Source organism: Glycine max, chromosome 15, assembly GCF_000004515.6.
Source record: "Glycine max cultivar Williams 82 chromosome 15, Glycine_max_v4.0, whole genome shotgun sequence".
In the NCBI taxonomy this organism is placed as follows: domain Eukaryota; kingdom Viridiplantae; phylum Streptophyta; class Magnoliopsida; order Fabales; family Fabaceae; genus Glycine; species Glycine max.
Window position 1 is genome coordinate 14,721,387 of NC_038251.2, and position 18,012 is coordinate 14,739,398.

Genomic DNA, 18,012 nt, shown 5'->3' on the forward strand with positions numbered 1-18,012 from the left:
ATAAGTACAAAAAGTTTCAAATTTCCTCTGATCTTAGTACTACCATTTACAGTATTTGGGTAGTTAAAATTATAATAAGGAATCAATCAATAAATTAAAAGTCTTCTTATCTTTTAAATGCTTTTATTTAAATTTTAAAATAAATAATATATTATACTTATTTTTAAAATTTTCTTAAAATATTCATAAAATATAAAATTAACATACATTGTTTAAATATATTGTTAATAATAATTAATAAATGAAAGGCCTAATGGCTGCGTGTTTTATTCTATGCGCATGCTTGTTCTTTTTTTTTTTTATCTATTATTACCACTAAATGCTTACTAGCAAGTAGCAACAACTGAACTAGTATGCGTATGCATACTATTCCGTTCGATTGCTTGTTCTTATGGTCGAGGAGGAGGCATAGAAAATGACAGTCAAGAACTGAGCCATAACTTAATTCCCCCAGATAGCAATAGGCAACTTTGCCTTCTATTTCCTATCTTTAATATTAGGTGACCCTTTTGGAAGGTGTAGGATTTTTCATGGTTTCTTCTGTCTGAATGAATGGTCGAACTCAACAAACGTGTCAAATTAATCAAGATATTACGTTGGGTTATACAATGGCAAAATATTATTTGTTCACTTCTTAGAAATAATATTACGTCCCGACAGAAAATTCATTATGTTAAAAATGATATATTCCTAGCACGTGGTTTAGAAAAAAACAATTTCACTGTTATCAATAAATAATAGAAGAAAAAGAGAGAGTGAAAACCAAACGAATCAGTTACCATTTAAGTTGTCATCATCTATCCCCACCTATCAATATTTGGTTTACAGCATAGTGTGCACCAAACATTAAATGAGATTAAAAGTTATCATGCAATTATCTTTTCATGTTTTTATACTGGTAGTGGTCTTCTATCATTTTATTATATTTTTACCACCAATCAAACCTTTAATGGCCATTAACCTTTAGTGATAACTTGTCATAATGATCTCTATCACAAATGTAAGTGGTTCAAATGAACTTGAGGTTAAACTATTTTTTAATTTAATCTAATTAAATTTAATTGGTTTAAGTTTTTTTTTTTTTTTTTATAATCCAATCTAACTTGAATTGGATTGTTCATTAAGTTAGACCATTAAAAAATTATCATATTTTTAAATTTTTTTAAAAAAATTCAAACTCAAAACTAGTAAGAGATATTTCAAAAATCTATATTTTTCAAATCTATTTTACAACAACTCTTTGAAATGAGGTCTAAGTGAGGAAGTTAATCATAATCGCTTGCATAAACATTCACAATCACTCGTACCAAGATGTATGATATTAAATATATACTCAAGTTACTATTTATAAAAACATTGTATTAATATAATAAATAGAAAAATATAAACCATAAACTTGTAATAACCCATTTAAGTAACTCATTTACAATAATAAAATATAAACCCATAACCTATTCATAAAATATAATATTATTTTACAATTCAAAATACTTAAGTTAATAATAATCACTTAATAGGATTTTATGCCGATAAAAAAACTTAATAGGATTTTCTATATTTAATATTTAATATATAATTAATATTTTTTTATATGTTTGTTTATTGTATGCGGGATGAATTGGATTTTGGTCGGGTTCAAAACTTCAAATCTGTTACTCAATCCAATTTTAATTTGGTTCGTTACAATAAAATCAATCCAACCCAATGACCCAAACCAACCTACACAAATCTAATTGGATTGGATTGAATTGACAGGTTCGCATGTTGGATGTGATCTACTTACACACTTTTTCTTTAGCATCACTCTCCACACAATTGACGCTTCTCTAGATACATGATTATGCATTAATTGCTTATTTATTGCTCATTTTATATCCAATAAAAGTCATATTTAGTGTGTGTTTGGAATAAAGTCATATATGTGGATCTTATAATCTCTTCAAGACATGGATCCACTTTGACACAATGTAAAAACCATATTTTTAAAAGGCAAACCAAACTGACCAATTTGACAAGGAATTGATAGACCAATTAATTTGGTTCAGTTATTGAATCAATATTGAAATTAGTTTGATGTGGCCCAATGTAACCCGATTGGGTTTTCGACTGAACCGTGGGTTGTTGTAACCTAAAGCAGGTCAAAAAAATAATAATACTGCAAAATTAACATTGAACCTAATTCATTAAACAGACTCTATATTACTTCATAGTTTAATATTTATTTATCAATCTCCAATAATTTGCAAAATCAAAGCAAGTTTGATTATGTAGTAACTGTAAATAGAATATTTTTTTAATAAGTTAAATGGATACTTAATACTTCACAAAAAATAGAATCTTAATAGATCAGAGCGTGTATTAAAAAAACAAGTTGGGCCAAGGCCCAATTCTCCAACCCTAAATTTTCAATAACCCTAACTTGGAGCTTAAGACACCAACATTGCTCACAAGCACAACCTCCGATCTCTCATCTACAACCAAAACGTCACCACCTTGTAGCAACAGGGAGCTTTGATGTTCGATTGTTGCAAACTTCACTGTCCCAGAATAGGGTTGTTTTTTTTAGTTGCACTACATTTGAATAAGGGCATTTTTCTCGCTCGAAATGGATGGTAGATCCCATAATACCACTCACATGATCGTGTTTTTACTTCAATCACACGCTCCAACACTACGATGTAGCACTGAGAGGCCTCCAAAGATCGTAGACTTGCACGATTCCACGACCTAAATCATGATTTTGATAACATTGTAGATCACATCATCCCTTGCTTTAAAAACTTCAAGAAAGTTTACACTTCCAAGGTTCTTCTATTCCCTAATTATTGGTTCTATTTTTAAAATCCCAAATATGGTTTCAATTTTCAATGGATACGTGTGCCTATTGTACTTGTGTTGAGGCCTAATTTCTCGATCCTAGTACATTTTCAATTGTATGAACCCTAGAATCTATTTTCTTTCACATCCATTTCATATATTATAATAATGTTATGTGACTTGACTAATGATGTTAGATTTATGTTTTCATCGTTTAATTATTTCATTTCAATATATAGTCCAATGCATGAAACTTTTGACCATTTTTTCAGAAATAACTTTTTTTATTTTCTGTTTCTTTGGTTTAAATTTTTTATATTTATAATGCTTATTAATGGTATTCAGAGCATTTGTATTTGTTAGGCCACCCCTATTGCTCACCCATAATGTTTAGATTCAAAAGAGATCATGATTACTCTTGAGGAAGAGTTTAGGTTTGAGATCTTTGTTAATGAAGCTGACAAGATCAATTGTATTAAAGTTGTAGTAGAACACATTACATCTCATCCTCAAGCAAATATTGCACTGGACTAATAGTAAATAATTTAATGTAGCTCATTTTAAACTTAATCCCTATTGTTATTTGATTGAGAAGTAGCATAGTATTATGGTCATTTTGTTTACATGATGATCATTGGTGGATCTAGTTTGAGTATATTGAGGGCAATTGCCCCTGCCAACATTAAACTTTTTCTTAATGAAACTTAGATGTGTAATTATAAATTGCTCTCACAATTTAAAATGTAATATAAAAATTATGAGTATTGCCCCAACTAATGAGTATTGTTCCTATAACATAAAAAATCAAGATTTGTCATTGATGATGATATTGGTCATTTTTTTTTGGATGAATTGTTGCTCAACATCTTTTAGTTAAATTTCTCCTCACTTAAGGTGCTATCTTGTTTGGTTTCATTTTTTGCTTATTAAATTTCTCTATTGTGATAGAGGAGGCATAAACAATCAAATGGGTGAGGAATATCAAAGGAACATATAATCAGAGCAGGAAAGATAATTAAAAGGTGAAACAAACAACGTTAGATTAAATGATAGGTTGATTTTGGTCTAATTAAAAGTAGGATATATTTTTCTGTTAGTTAAAAATGTGAATCTCATTTGGGATTTATATTTGGCATCCTATATGTTTATTTTGGTTTATCTTTTAAAAATAATATTTTTTTCTACATCTCTCAAGGAATAAATTCCTTTAGAGAGAAGATACATAAAACTAAAAAAATATAACTAATATGTGACCAAAAAAGGAAAAAAAAAGTATAAGATAAATACAAAACTTGAAAAATGAAAAAAAGATTATAAATTAATTAAATGTGTCTAATTTGTGTACATTTTATGTTGTTCATTAAATTTGCATTGATAAATCTTTCCCCTTTTTCAATCAACAAGAAGAAAATGTATAAATGATATTGTTAGATAGCAACCAATTATTCATCATCCCTCAAATTGTCAAGAAGTTATGGGAGATCATGTACTCATGACTTAAGCCAAGAATTAATAGTAGCTTTTTCCCTTGGAAGGTTCACATTTAATGATCTTAAGTTGGCAACAAGATATTTTATAATTGAGTATTTTCTTAGTTAGGAGATGTTTTAAACTGTGTTGAAATGTTGGATCAGTCTGAATAAGATAGTTGATGGACAACCACCTAGGTTGCTATTGCACGCATGTACCTAATGTTGAAACTAAAGCCACCACTCGTATACTTGGCTCAACTGGGGCAAAGAAGAAATCAGTCAAGAATGCGAAACTGGACATGAGTTTGAAGATCTAAAACATTTTGTATCTAGGGTTTTCAATTGATTTGGTTTGGGATTGAAATGAGTTTTTATTTTTTATTTTTGGGGTCATTGTTGGTGTTATGATTATCTTATGTATGAGTTTGTGTCTTTAATTTTTATTTCTACTCAGCGGTTTTCTACTTTCACAACGATGTATGTGAATTTGGTCCAACCATTATTAAAATATAATTTAAATACATGGACCCACACATAAGATAGTTGCAATACCAACACTAACCCCAAAAATAGAAAATAAAAACTTAATTCAGTCTCAAGCCAAATCAATTGAAAATCCTAGATACAAAATGCTTTAGACGTTCAGACTTAACTCTAGCCTTGCCTTCTTGATGGATTCCTTCTCCAATCCAAGTGGGCTAAGTATAAGGGTGGTGGCTTCAATTTTAGCATTGGTACAGGCGAGTGGTAGCAATGTTGGTGGTTGCCAATCAATATCCATTAGGTCAGGTCAAGACTCTTCACTACCACTAGAATCCTCATTCAAGGTCTTGTTGTAGGGTTCTCATCTGGACTGATCCAACATTTCAACACAATTCCAAACATCCTCTTACCAAGAAAATTCTCAACTATAAAATTACTTGTTGCCAACTTAAGATCATTAAATATTAACCTTTGAATGTATGAATCTATTAGTGATTCTATGATTAAGTTGGGAGTACATGGTCTTATACTCTCCAAAAGGTCAAAAAGTTGTAGAAGATCATGTACACACTAAGAAAGGTGTTGTTTAGAATTCTTCTCAACAAATTTATTGCTCAAATCTATTTTCATGCATAAGCTTTGCATGCTTTATAGAGGTGTTGTTAGTTTCATTTTAACTTTACTGTTATCACAACAAACATGTAACAACAACTATGTTATAAATGTTAGACATGCGGCCTCAGAAATCTTAAGAAAGGGGGGGGGGTTAAATTAAGATATCTCAAACTATTCCCCAATTAAAAATTCTACTTTGATGCTGATAAAAAAATCTACTTTGATTTTAACCCAAGTCCCAAGATTCCTTTTAAAATGAATTCCTAAATAATAATTCAAATTAAACTTACTGAATAGAAATAATAAGCAATAATAAATAAAAGAGTTTAAGGGAAGAGAAAATGCAAACACAGTTTTTGTACTGGTTCGGCAAAGTCTGTTGCCTACGTCCAGTCCCCAAGAAACCCGCTTAGGAGTTCCACTATCTCTCAAATCCTTTACACCTTCTGAAACACACAAGGACAATCATTCCTTTGTGTTCAGATGCTTTACAACAAGAGACTCACAGTCTCTTAACCCTTTTTCAGAAGTAAGAAGAAGAAGAAGAAGAAGAAATGATCTCTCTTGAAAGAGACAAATGTTACAATGAAGCGCTCAATTCCTTAATGAATGTCACAAGTGTTTGGCCAAGGAACTGTGAAGATAAGATGATTTGTATTTGAGAGGATAAGAACTTTGAACTCAGTGAAAAACTTTCTTAATCATTTGAGAGGATAAAACTTTTTGGGCAATCAAAAACTCTCATCATCTTTTGAGAGGATAAAACATTTTGACCAAGCAAAACTCTCTGCTAATTTCGTTTCCAAGTCACACATATATATAGGCCTTTGATGGCCATTCAAAATTCAAATGAAAAGATGTGACTGTTGGGAATATTTTTTAAAACCCTTACTGGTAATTGATTATCATATTGGTGTAATCGATTACACAGTTACTTTTGAAGAGTTATGACTCTTCACTTTGAAATTTGAATTTTTAAGACTGGTAATCGATTACCAATACATTATAATCGATTACATAACTTTGAAATTTAAATTCAAATTTCTTATGACTGTTTTAAAACGTTTCAAATCACTGGTAATCGATTACAAGCCATGTATAATCATTACATGCTTTCTAAAACATTTAAAACCTTTAAAAGCTTTTCAAAAAACATTTTGGCCACTGGTAATCGATTACAGACTCTAGTAATCGATTACCAGAGAGAAAACTTTAAAATCAGTTGTTTTGAAAGAAAAATAACTTGGCCAAATCTTTGTGCTTTCAAGTCTATCTTATAAATCTAACTTAAGAATCTATCTAGTCAATCTAACTTGAATATCTTGGATTGCTTGATGCTTACTTGAATTATCCATGAAGACAAATCTTTATTGAAATCAAAATCTTCATGAGTTGTCTTGGATATGCTTTACTATTGGCATCATCAAAATCTTCTTGAAGCTTTGCTTCTACAATAGAGACTCAAACCTAGGTCATGGAACAGGAACATGCGCACTTAACTATTATGCTACAGGAAATTTGTTGATATCTTACCAACAAAAATAATATATAATGTTGATAAACCCCATTTTGGTCTTAATTTTCATGGGGTTTCTAATTTATTGTTTCAATCTAATTCAAGTTAATTTGGTGTTGGCCCTGGGAACCTCCAAAGGAATGAATAGAAAAAGAACACAAAATATGTGAAGTTGGCTCCAGGCACATAATCACAATCCCTTGTTGAATTAAGCACAAGCCATGCTTACCCATGCACAGCCTCATGCATAATGGTCAATGCTTCAAACTTTAAGCACGGTCCCATGCTTAACTAAGTATGGGATGTGCCTACCCTTGCAAGACAGATTAGGCTTGTTAGCTTATAAATAGCTTAGGTTTTAGGTTGTAAAGAATGTCTTCTCAATTTTCACTTTCTATCTTTTCTTAGTGCTTTTGGGAATTCTTGAGGAGGCTACAACGAGGGGGAAGCAAGAGGAACATCACGTGAATGATTTCTTTTGGTGATTTCTTTTCCTAATGTCTTCATTGTCTTCTTATTTCTGTCTATGCTTTCCAATGCCCATGGCTAGCTAAACTCTTATGCTAGGGTTGTGATGTAGAATTTATCTATGAATCATTTTCCTTATATTGAAATTAAATTCCCAATTGTTTATCAATTATATTATTGCATTATTCCTTATTGTTATTTTGAATTGATCATCTGATACATGAATCGATTAATTGCAATGAACAAAAGTCATTAATTGATTGACTTATACAATAATAAGATTCATAAGATTAGTATGAACTATCTTATCCTAGGATTTCTAATTCGATTAACATTGTTAATTAACCTCTATGTGCTTAATATTTCTTCTAATTCAAGACCTCATCAACAATAAGGGAATGAATTAGATAGAAGAGGTTTTTTAGAACTTGAACCAATTTTGTTTATCGTATATAAGAGGAAAGATTAATAATTGATTAGATAATTAGAGTTTGATTGAAATAGAAGATTAGGGGAACATAAAGCTAAGTTTAAAATCACAATCCTAGGCCTTTTAATATGTTACAATCTTCTTGAATTGTTATAGCTTGTTTTCTTTATTATCTTTTTACAATTAATTCCATCTCAATCCAATTTTGCTCAAATCCAAATTGCTAGTTATTTATAAATTAATTATTTAGAAATGTGACTAGTCTCTAGGATATGATATTGAGACTTGGGTCCATGATACTATTACGCAGGGTACATTTGTTTTTGTGCAACTATTATTTTTACTCATCAAACATGTAGCAACATACACTACCCCAATAAAATTTATTTGGTCTTAAAGAGAAAACAAAATATATATATATATATATATATATATTATGATAAAACAAAATATTAATTTTTAGTTTCAACATAATTTACGTATGTTTTTAATTTTAATATATTGCATACTGTTAAAAAGTAAAATAAATAGTCTAATTATGAAAATGTGTGAATTTCTTATAAAATTAAATTAAAATTAATATTATTATAGAAATAAAAAAAAGTAAATCATGGATGTCAATAGATTTGAATTTCAAGAATGACTTTGTAGAAATTATGTTAATTTGTGTTGTCATTTTTTTCCTTTTTTAATGTGGTATGAAATTTTAATAAATTGATCAAGCAAATGGACTTTGTATATAATATAATAAACACTTTTAATTTTTTTAATAGATGTCAGGTAATTCGATTCAATTAACAACCCACTACTTCAACTATTGACCGAGTGCATGTCTTGACTGAATTTATCATCGGTTTAATTTTTAAACCTACTATAGAAACAAACATATTGCAAGTATGCTTTGCATTTTGTGTTTATTTTGATTGGTTATTTTCTAATTAAATTTATATGTGTGTGTGCGTGTGTGTGCCAGAGAGAGAGTTTATGAATTGTTTATTGGCACAAAGTTGGCACAAAATAATGTAAAAGAAATTTTTGATAGTTTCTATGGGGTCTAAAAATTGTGAGATTTAATTTGTTGTACTGTTGTTTTTTTAACTAATACAATTGTCATTTCATTTGTCTTTTCATTAATCAAAGAATTTTTTTAAAAATTAGTTCTTGATTAATTAAAATATTTTTAAAAAAAGTCTAAAATTACAACTATTTTAATTTAAAAATCTGATTAATTATAAATTAGAATGACTATTATGCTCAATACAAGTGGAATTGTGATTCTGGATTAATATCAATGAAAGAGATTAGGATTCATACTTTTAAACTTATGTTTAATCAAATTTTTAAAATTTAAAATAGTTGTAATTTGAATTTTTTTTAAAAAACTAATCAAAAACTAATTTGAAAAAAAACAAAAATTTCTTTAATTAATAAAAAGACATATAACATAATAACTTTATTGATTAAAAAAATAACAATACTAAAATCCTCACAATTTTTCGGGGCACCGTAGAAACACTGAAGAAATTTATTAACCTTGTTTTTTCTGTTATATATATATGAGAGTTATAAAAGCCTAGATGGCTGTTTGGTTATATGAAGTTCCCTGGCTTAGTGGCTTTCCGTCTTTGAAATTGCCAATTGGCATCATCTTCAAAAGTCACATAGATATATAATTAAAGTTTGAGTCCTTTCGGTTCAGTACTTGCAGAGTTGCAGTTGCACACATGTACTTATAATGTAAAGTGTAAATGCTCCTGCATTTAGAAACTGACACCCATGTGCCTAACCACGTGCATCATCAACGCTACAAGTGTACCTACTGCTACCTCACCCTACAACCGGTCCTCCGCAAAGATGTAGATAGATCATTTTTACAAATTTTTTATTAAAGGGGATTTGTTTTCAAACATTTTTTCAAGGAGATCTATTTAAAGGTATTTCGTCATTTCTATTGACGAAATTCTTATTTCGCCATTCTCCTCCAGTGAGAAACACTCAAAGGATTTCGTCAATGTCACTGACGAAATACCCATGCACCCATGCTTCCCACCATGTTTCTAGCACATGCATCATGCCATCTCATCCACATCATGGATTTCGTCATCTCCATTGACGAAACACACATGCATGTAGTGTTTCAGGCTCCCCCTCCCTTTATATATATGAGGAAAGTTTGAGAAGAAAACGCTACTACATTACTAACAGTTACTACTTGTGTATTTTGTATTCTGAGTTTAGAAATTTGCTCTGAAAATTTATTCTGGAAATTGGTCCACCCTTCAAGTTTTGTTATTTTTAGGTATGTTTTGTCATTTTAATATACATGCTATCTATATTTTTAAATTCCTCACATCATTTATAATTTTTTTTAGGATTAAGATTTAATCTTTAGTATTTTTTAGATTTAGATTATTTAATTTTGAAGGGATTAAAATTCGTACTAGTTAATGTTTTGTTAATTTTTGGTATGTCTCACATTTTAATATTGATTGTATATTTTACTTTTAAATCCTCATATGACTTACAAATAGCGGAATGATTTATAATTTGGTGTATATTCTATGTGCAAAACAGCCTTATTTAAAGGGAAAGGGGAGAGGTTCAAATTTTCTTCTTTCCCTGTTACGTTAAAAAAAAAAAGTTGCTATCTGAAAACTGAAACCCTGAAAAAAAACCCGAGAATGCCAGTACCCAAACCCTCCAACGTTCAAATTTTTCTTCATTTATTTTCTCTGCAAAGCTGAAACCCTATACAACAAAAGCTGAAACCTAGCAAGAGGACAAATGCCTCCTGCATGCATCTCGCCAGCTGGACTGGCGATTCCTTCATTGCACGCATCTCGCCGGTGTTGCTGGCAGAACCCTCGTGGGTTGCATCTCGCCGTTGATGCTGGTGGAATCTACATCATGCATGCTGGATGGATGGCGCATGGGCGACGTATGGATGCATGGGAAGCAAAGGTATCTCGCCAGTGGTATTGGCGGAACCCTTTGAGTTGCTTTTACGGATGGAGCTGACATGCAGGTGAGTCTCACCAACAGGAATGACGGAATAAGGGGAATAAAAGATTCGCCAACAGGAATGGCGGAACACCTTTAAAAGACAGACCTCCTCAAAAAAAATGTTTGAAAACAGACCCCCTTAAGTAAATTGTTTGTAAAAGTAACCCCTCTACGTCATTTTGCCACCGGTCCTCACTTCTTAGTTCTTAATTTAATGCATAATGCTTAATACTTTATTCTTAGGCATGCTATGCCTCTGCATGTTCATTAATCAAAACCAGATATATATTGTGTCGTTCCCATCATAAGCTATTGTTGTAAAAATAATTTATGGCAAATCGAAAAAATTACTGACTGAGTCGCGAATAATATCGCTTTCTTTAAGATGTTTCGTGGCACTGACCAAAAATTGTGCAAGCAGACCGCCCATATCACTGTATAAGATTTCCACTACATTGAGAGAACCTTTCTAGAGTTACACCCTCTTGTATGACTTGAAAAGTCACTCTAAAGTCACTTGAAAGCCAACCAAAAATATGACTTGAAAAGTCACTTTAATGGCTAACCGAAAATTTAGTACGACAAAAAGAAAGAGGGAGAAGTTTGCCGGAAATGCATCTTGGGAGGGAGAAAGAAAAGTTGAGGAAATGCTTCTCAACTAGGACAAGAAAAAATGAAGAAAAAAGCTCTCTATATATAGAGAGTGAAATATTATTCAAATGTTTATCCTGAGCGATGTGGGACTTGAAGCAATACACTATACAAGTGTGTACCTTGAGCAATGTGAGACTTGAAGTTTTTTTTTTTTTTCAAACTTTCACCCATTGTCTCCTTTGTTCTAACAACTATATATGCTTTTCGTGGACATATCCCTACCATGATGACATGTATTGTAATAACTTTATTCAATTCCCACCCTGCTATTAGGAAACACTTGACTTGTTGATTACGTTTGAGATGCAACTTAAAATGTTGAGATCTTTTGTAGCTTTCTATGCATTTTAATTGTGCAAATAAGGTAAAGAGAAGGAGGTTTTAAGCTAGATTTAATATTTTTTCAATTCTTATAAATATTTTTTTTAAAAAAATAGCTTTGATTGTTATAAATTTTAAAAATAATTTTGTATTACTACTTAAAATATTATGATATGTGTTTAATTATTTCATATTATATTATTTTTAAATATTTATTGACATGGCATTATTAGATAAATGATATGACATTGTTATTAAATAATAAGAAGAACTATTTCGAAAATAATAAGGGATATAAAAATTAAAATAAATAAAATTTTAAAAGAATAAAATCAAATAAATTCGAGTTTACAGTTTAATTAGTACATATAAATGACAAAGAGTTGTGTATAGTGATCTATTCAATTGTTATTATAAGTTTTAATTGATATTCTAAAAATTGTTGGTACAAGATGTTTCATACTTGAGTTGCTTAATTCATGTTTGAAATTCAATCTTCTGCAACATGAAATCATAATTAAAATGGAAGTATCGCTTTATTTTAAAATAAAGTGATTGAGAGTAGGATTAGTTTTGGGATTGGTCTCTCATCTTGACCTGATGTAATTAGAACAAAAGTATCATTTTATCCTAAAATATTAAGCTGATATGGTGAGAGTAGGATTAGTTGGATGTACAGAAGTATCAAAATATCTCTTCATTAAAAGAAGTTTTAATTGATCCTCTAAATAAATATAAGGACAAACACGAATGAAGAATAATTGAAGTTGCTTTCACACATGCAGTTTTCAATTATTATTAGGAGCAGAAGTTGACGTTAGTTCTCTTTAGATATCTTGTCTGCAGCTTGCATATATAGTTGCACCCCTTGGGGTCAGAAAGGGCTCGTGTGGCTCCTCCAGGTGATCATCCATCCGAAAGTCTTGGGTTAGAACAAACCCACCATGTGACTCTTAAACACAACAAATAATAAAACGGCACGTATCAAATAAAAACAAAAACAAATAAAAATAAATCCTTATTTTCCTAATTTAGGGGCTGTTTGGTTTGCAAAACAGAAAATAATGATAGAAAATATGCATGTTAGGTTAAAATTTTGAAAAGTATTTTGTTGAAAATATTTTTAGGAAACAGTGGAATTTTCAAAATTCACGTTTTGGGCATTTTCACTAAAACGGAAACTAATCCACTGAAAACATGGTGACATTGAACGTAACTATATGAACTTCCTTCCTTCCTATACGCATATTAATTGTTCATGGTTTTAGGTGTGCTGCAGTGCTCACTTCCTCAAATTTGTTTCCTGTAACCACCTCAATATATCTTCTCACATTCCCTTTCAGTTGTTCTATCCCTAACTTTCACTTATTCCACCCCTAATTATGCTCAATCTTATTGTAAATTGTGGGAGACCACAAATAATAATGTAATATGAAAAGAATTTTTTAAATCTTTGTCTAATATTTTTATTATTTCTATTTATTATATGAAATAATACAATGATTTTAATAATTATTATAAAGGAAATATATTATAATTTTTTATTTGAATATTATATATATATATATATATATATATATAATTTATACTAAAATCATTTCATAAGCTTTTATTGAAAATAGTTAAATCAGACACATTTTTAATATTTTTATTTTTTGAAAACAAGAAATAAGAAATTAAACCAAACGCATTATCTAAACTTTGAAAATATGAAAATAGAAAATTGTTTTCAAAACAAGAAATGAAAATTTTTGCTCGTTGAATGTGGTGTCTTCCTCCATCCATACTGTGTCTTTACCAAGAAAATCGACATCAACTACAGCATCGGGGCAAACAATTAATCAACCACCACGTCGATGGGGTGAACTTCCTCAACCACGCTCGCACTTTCATCTATTGTGCCTCTAAATGAATGATAAATTCTCTATTTTAATTTTAGAATATACATTGAAACTTATATTCATGGACCAACAAAGTAGAGATCCGTGGAGGTATGAACTGATTTTGAAGTAAACATAGACCATGCATGTGGACGAAGATTTGCATAAACTAGAAAGCAAAATTAGAAAATGCGAACTCATTTGTTTTCTATTTTAATTTTTTATTTCACACGTGTCATAATATTATTTATTGTGTCTAAGAGTGATATGGTGGATGTATGTCTACCTAAGATTTTCTCCATCCATGGTGGCATTCTACTTTTAACACCATGCCTCATTGTTCTGTATCTATGATGGTTTTTAGCATACCTCCACTTGAATTTTTATTTTTTACTTTTTAATATTATGTAGACATAAATAAATTGTATGGAAAAACACAACAAAGAAGGTTGAACCCTCTTTTTAAAAAATTCACAAATCTTTCATGAAATAAAAAAATACTAGTTTTATAAACATGTGAATTGAATCCATCATAAAGTATATTGATATAATTCTAAAAATCATTAAACTTATTTTATATATATATATATATATATATATATATATATATATATATATATGATAATTTGTAATTATATGACACTATAAAATTATTTTATATTATTAATATTTACTATTCATGAGGATCCGAACAAGGTAGAAGAAACAGGTGGCTCTAGTGGCAGTAAATTTCCAATGAGCAATAAAACCTGCAAATACTTGCACAAACGCAAACACTTCGATGCTAATTAATGTTAGAGAGTGTAAGGTGAGTAATGAGATTAAAATATATACCTAGAATGCATGAAATGCATATATTGATAGAAGAAAGAAAAGTCAGTTTATAACTATTGTGAACCATGGCCCACATGGCAGGCCCAAGATCCCTCCATAACATCATTTTCTCGTAAAAATAATCTAAATTAACACAAACACAAACAGATAAAAGTTTATTAATTGACCCTGTAACAATATATAAATATTTGAGTCAAAATCCTAATGCATTGAAACACAACAAAATCATGGCTTATTCCAGGGAGGAGTCGACGTTACGAACGGATCATCATCAGGTTTTTGAGCCCTTTCATTGTCACCACCACCACTCGATACTATGAACTCACGAATCACCCTTTTGCTCACTGTGTCACCCTTTGTTTCAATCTCTTCGTTACTAATCTTCTTCCTCGATCCTTTGATCTCTTCTTCCTTTTTTACTTTCTCCATCTTCTCTTTATGTGCCTCCATAACCATAACCTTATTACTCAACACAGTAAGCATCAATTGTCACCGTTCATGGCACTTCACAATGGGCCATGCATAGCATTCAACTTTTGTATATACATCACAATCACAACAACTATGTTTATGCATATATGTTGGGTCATCAGAGGACAATTTGTGACTACACATGTCAAGTCTTTGAACCTAGGAACTACTACGTGTCTTCATGACCACAATTTATGGCTAGACCGTGTGTTCAACTCGATTCTAATTATCTGTTGGATTGTTGATCAAGAACAATTTGTGGCTACACTCTTACACTTGTCATGTCTTTGAAGCATCAACTACTATACGTGTCATTTTATGTTTTCATCTTCAAAGGACAAGATTACACGTGGCCACGACGTCAAATTAAAGTAAACATAAGAGTGAAGGGTCACGTCTTGTCTCGTAATTTTTTATCGATAAATATTATTTAATTAGTTTTATTAAAAATATTAATCAAAAAATTTAGAATTTACTATTTCTCTTTCTTTTTTACCTTTCATTTTTGTTCAAATACTTGATCAATCTTATATATGATCATATATTTTGATTGAATTAAATATTTTAAAAGGTTAAAATCTTATAATAATTTGTAAAATTATTTCCATTTTAATGACATTAATATCATATTGTAATTAGCTTTATTTCCTGTTTTAATGTGTATTAATATCATATTTTAATTAATATTATTATCTATTTTAATAGTATTAATTAGCTTTTATTTTTAATTAATTAACCTTAGTATAAAAAGAAGGTTCAGGAGTGATATATCTTTTCAGAGCTTTCGTTTTTTCCGTGAGTTCCTGAATTAGTCTAAAAAGCACTTTATTTTTGTTGATCCAAGAATTATTTTAGAAAGAATCTGATATATCCAGTGAGACTTGGGCATGTCAAGTGATATGTTCTTGAGAACCTTTGCACCAATGTTTTTTATTCTCATATATACGAAGGATATGATGAGAATCTTAGAATCGCCAACTGAAGCTGACGTATCTGACATAGCAAAGCACAATTATATTTTATGTTGTTATTGTTACTTCACGTCGTAATCCATGAACCTATAGCCAAACCTACGTTACTCATTACTTAAAAGAAATTGATCCATTCAAATTCAATCTTTCTTTGCTCTTCTTTTTCTTAAAACAAAGTACATATATAAAGATGGATGTAGATTTTTAAATGTATATGAAACATTTTCTAACGAAATTAAGCATAATTAACCAGTAAAAAAAACAAAACGAAAGGATAATTATGCTACTGAGCTTTAGCCTTTTCTGTCCTTTTCTTTTCTCAATGATAAAAAAATGCTAGAGCAGAAATGTTTAGCTGCTATATATTAGCTAGCTAGACCAGAGAGATAAGGGATAACTGTACTACTTCTCAAAGGTTAATATTAATAACAGCAATTATATATGTTATTAAAAATATACAATTTTTCTATTTTATATCACCCTTATGCATTGTCAGTTTTCTTGTTAAAAAAATGCTCACTTCTAAGTTATTTTTACATATAGACAGTAATATAATATTCTCAAAAATAAAAAAATAGGATAAATAAAAAATGTGTAATTTTATTCAAGAATAAGAGATAATTTGATCAACCTTAACAAATAAAGATAATTGGAAATTAAGCAGTGCAGAATTTCTGAGATAAATCTGTATAATATAGAATAAAAAAGCATCAATATTATAAATCAAAACGTCATCATATTATTGCACCCCCAAAAAAGAACCCTTGTTACAAAAATCAACAAAACTATATGACATAAATAATAATGTTAGCTAGCTTTCTAAAACAGTCCAAAAGGCTAATTAAATGCACTTCCATCAAATTCAACTGAATGACAATTAGCTGAGAATTAATGATATATATTGTATAGTCTGTCTTCTTTGCCTATGAATATGATGACCCCAGCGACTACTACAAGGGACATAATAAGCACATGAAAGAACATTGCATTCATAGATAACATTTGAACCAACAAATTACATTTGCAAGCAATTGACTCGTTGCCACTGGAAAGATATATATAGGACCCTTCGACAAAGGTTGGACCATCCACATCTTGCTCTCGTGATCCCACCGACCCCTGGATAAAAGGGGGGTCAACTTTAAAAGTTAATTTCCATATCTATTAAATATATATGCACCAAATTTTATATAATATAATTTTATGATTATATATTTTAAAACATTAGTAATCCTGCCTAGGTTAACTTTGCTATTCTTAGTCGGTCCCAAGCCCGGATAAAAGGAGAGGGTTGTGTTAGGCTTTCGACAGCCAACGTAAAACTTTGTCGAATCTCTACGACATGGATCAATTACGTAATAATGTGAATGCTAGGTCGTTGCCCGGAAGCAACGCGCTGTATGGCTCGAGTACAGTGTCAAAAGAGCAAGGGTCGCTGCATCACCGCCCGGATGTAGTGAAAAGTAAGCAAGGGTTCCCACATTTTCGTGAACGGGTGTGGGCAAAGAAGCTAGTTCATGACAGGAGGATTCGCTTTGGTACATGGAATATAGGCACACTTACTGGAAAATCTATGGAAATAGTGGATGTTATGGTGAGGAGGAAGATCAATTTTATGTGCCTACAAGAAACTAAGTGGACAGGTGAAAAAGCGAAAGAATTAGACAACTCAGGATTTAAGTTGTGGTATACGGGAAAAATCAGATCAAGAAATGGGGTAGGGATTATTGTGGACAAGGAGTGGAAGAAGGATGTCGTGGATGTAAGAAGAGTAGGAGATCGTATCATAGCCTTAAAATTGGTAGTGGGACAGGACACCTTTAATGTTATTAGTGGGTACGCACCTCAGGTTGGGTTAGCAAAACACTTTAAGGTAAAATTTTGGGAGGATCTAGAAGGGGTACTTCAGGATATACCCCAAGGAGAGAAAGTTTTCCTAGGAGGGGATCTCAATGGACATGTAGGTAGCGTGGCTAGAGGTTTTGAGGGGGTGCATGGGGGTTTTGGCCTAGGGGAGATGAATGGGGAGGGTAAATCCATCTTGGAGTTTTCGGAGGCTTTGGATCTTTCTATAGCC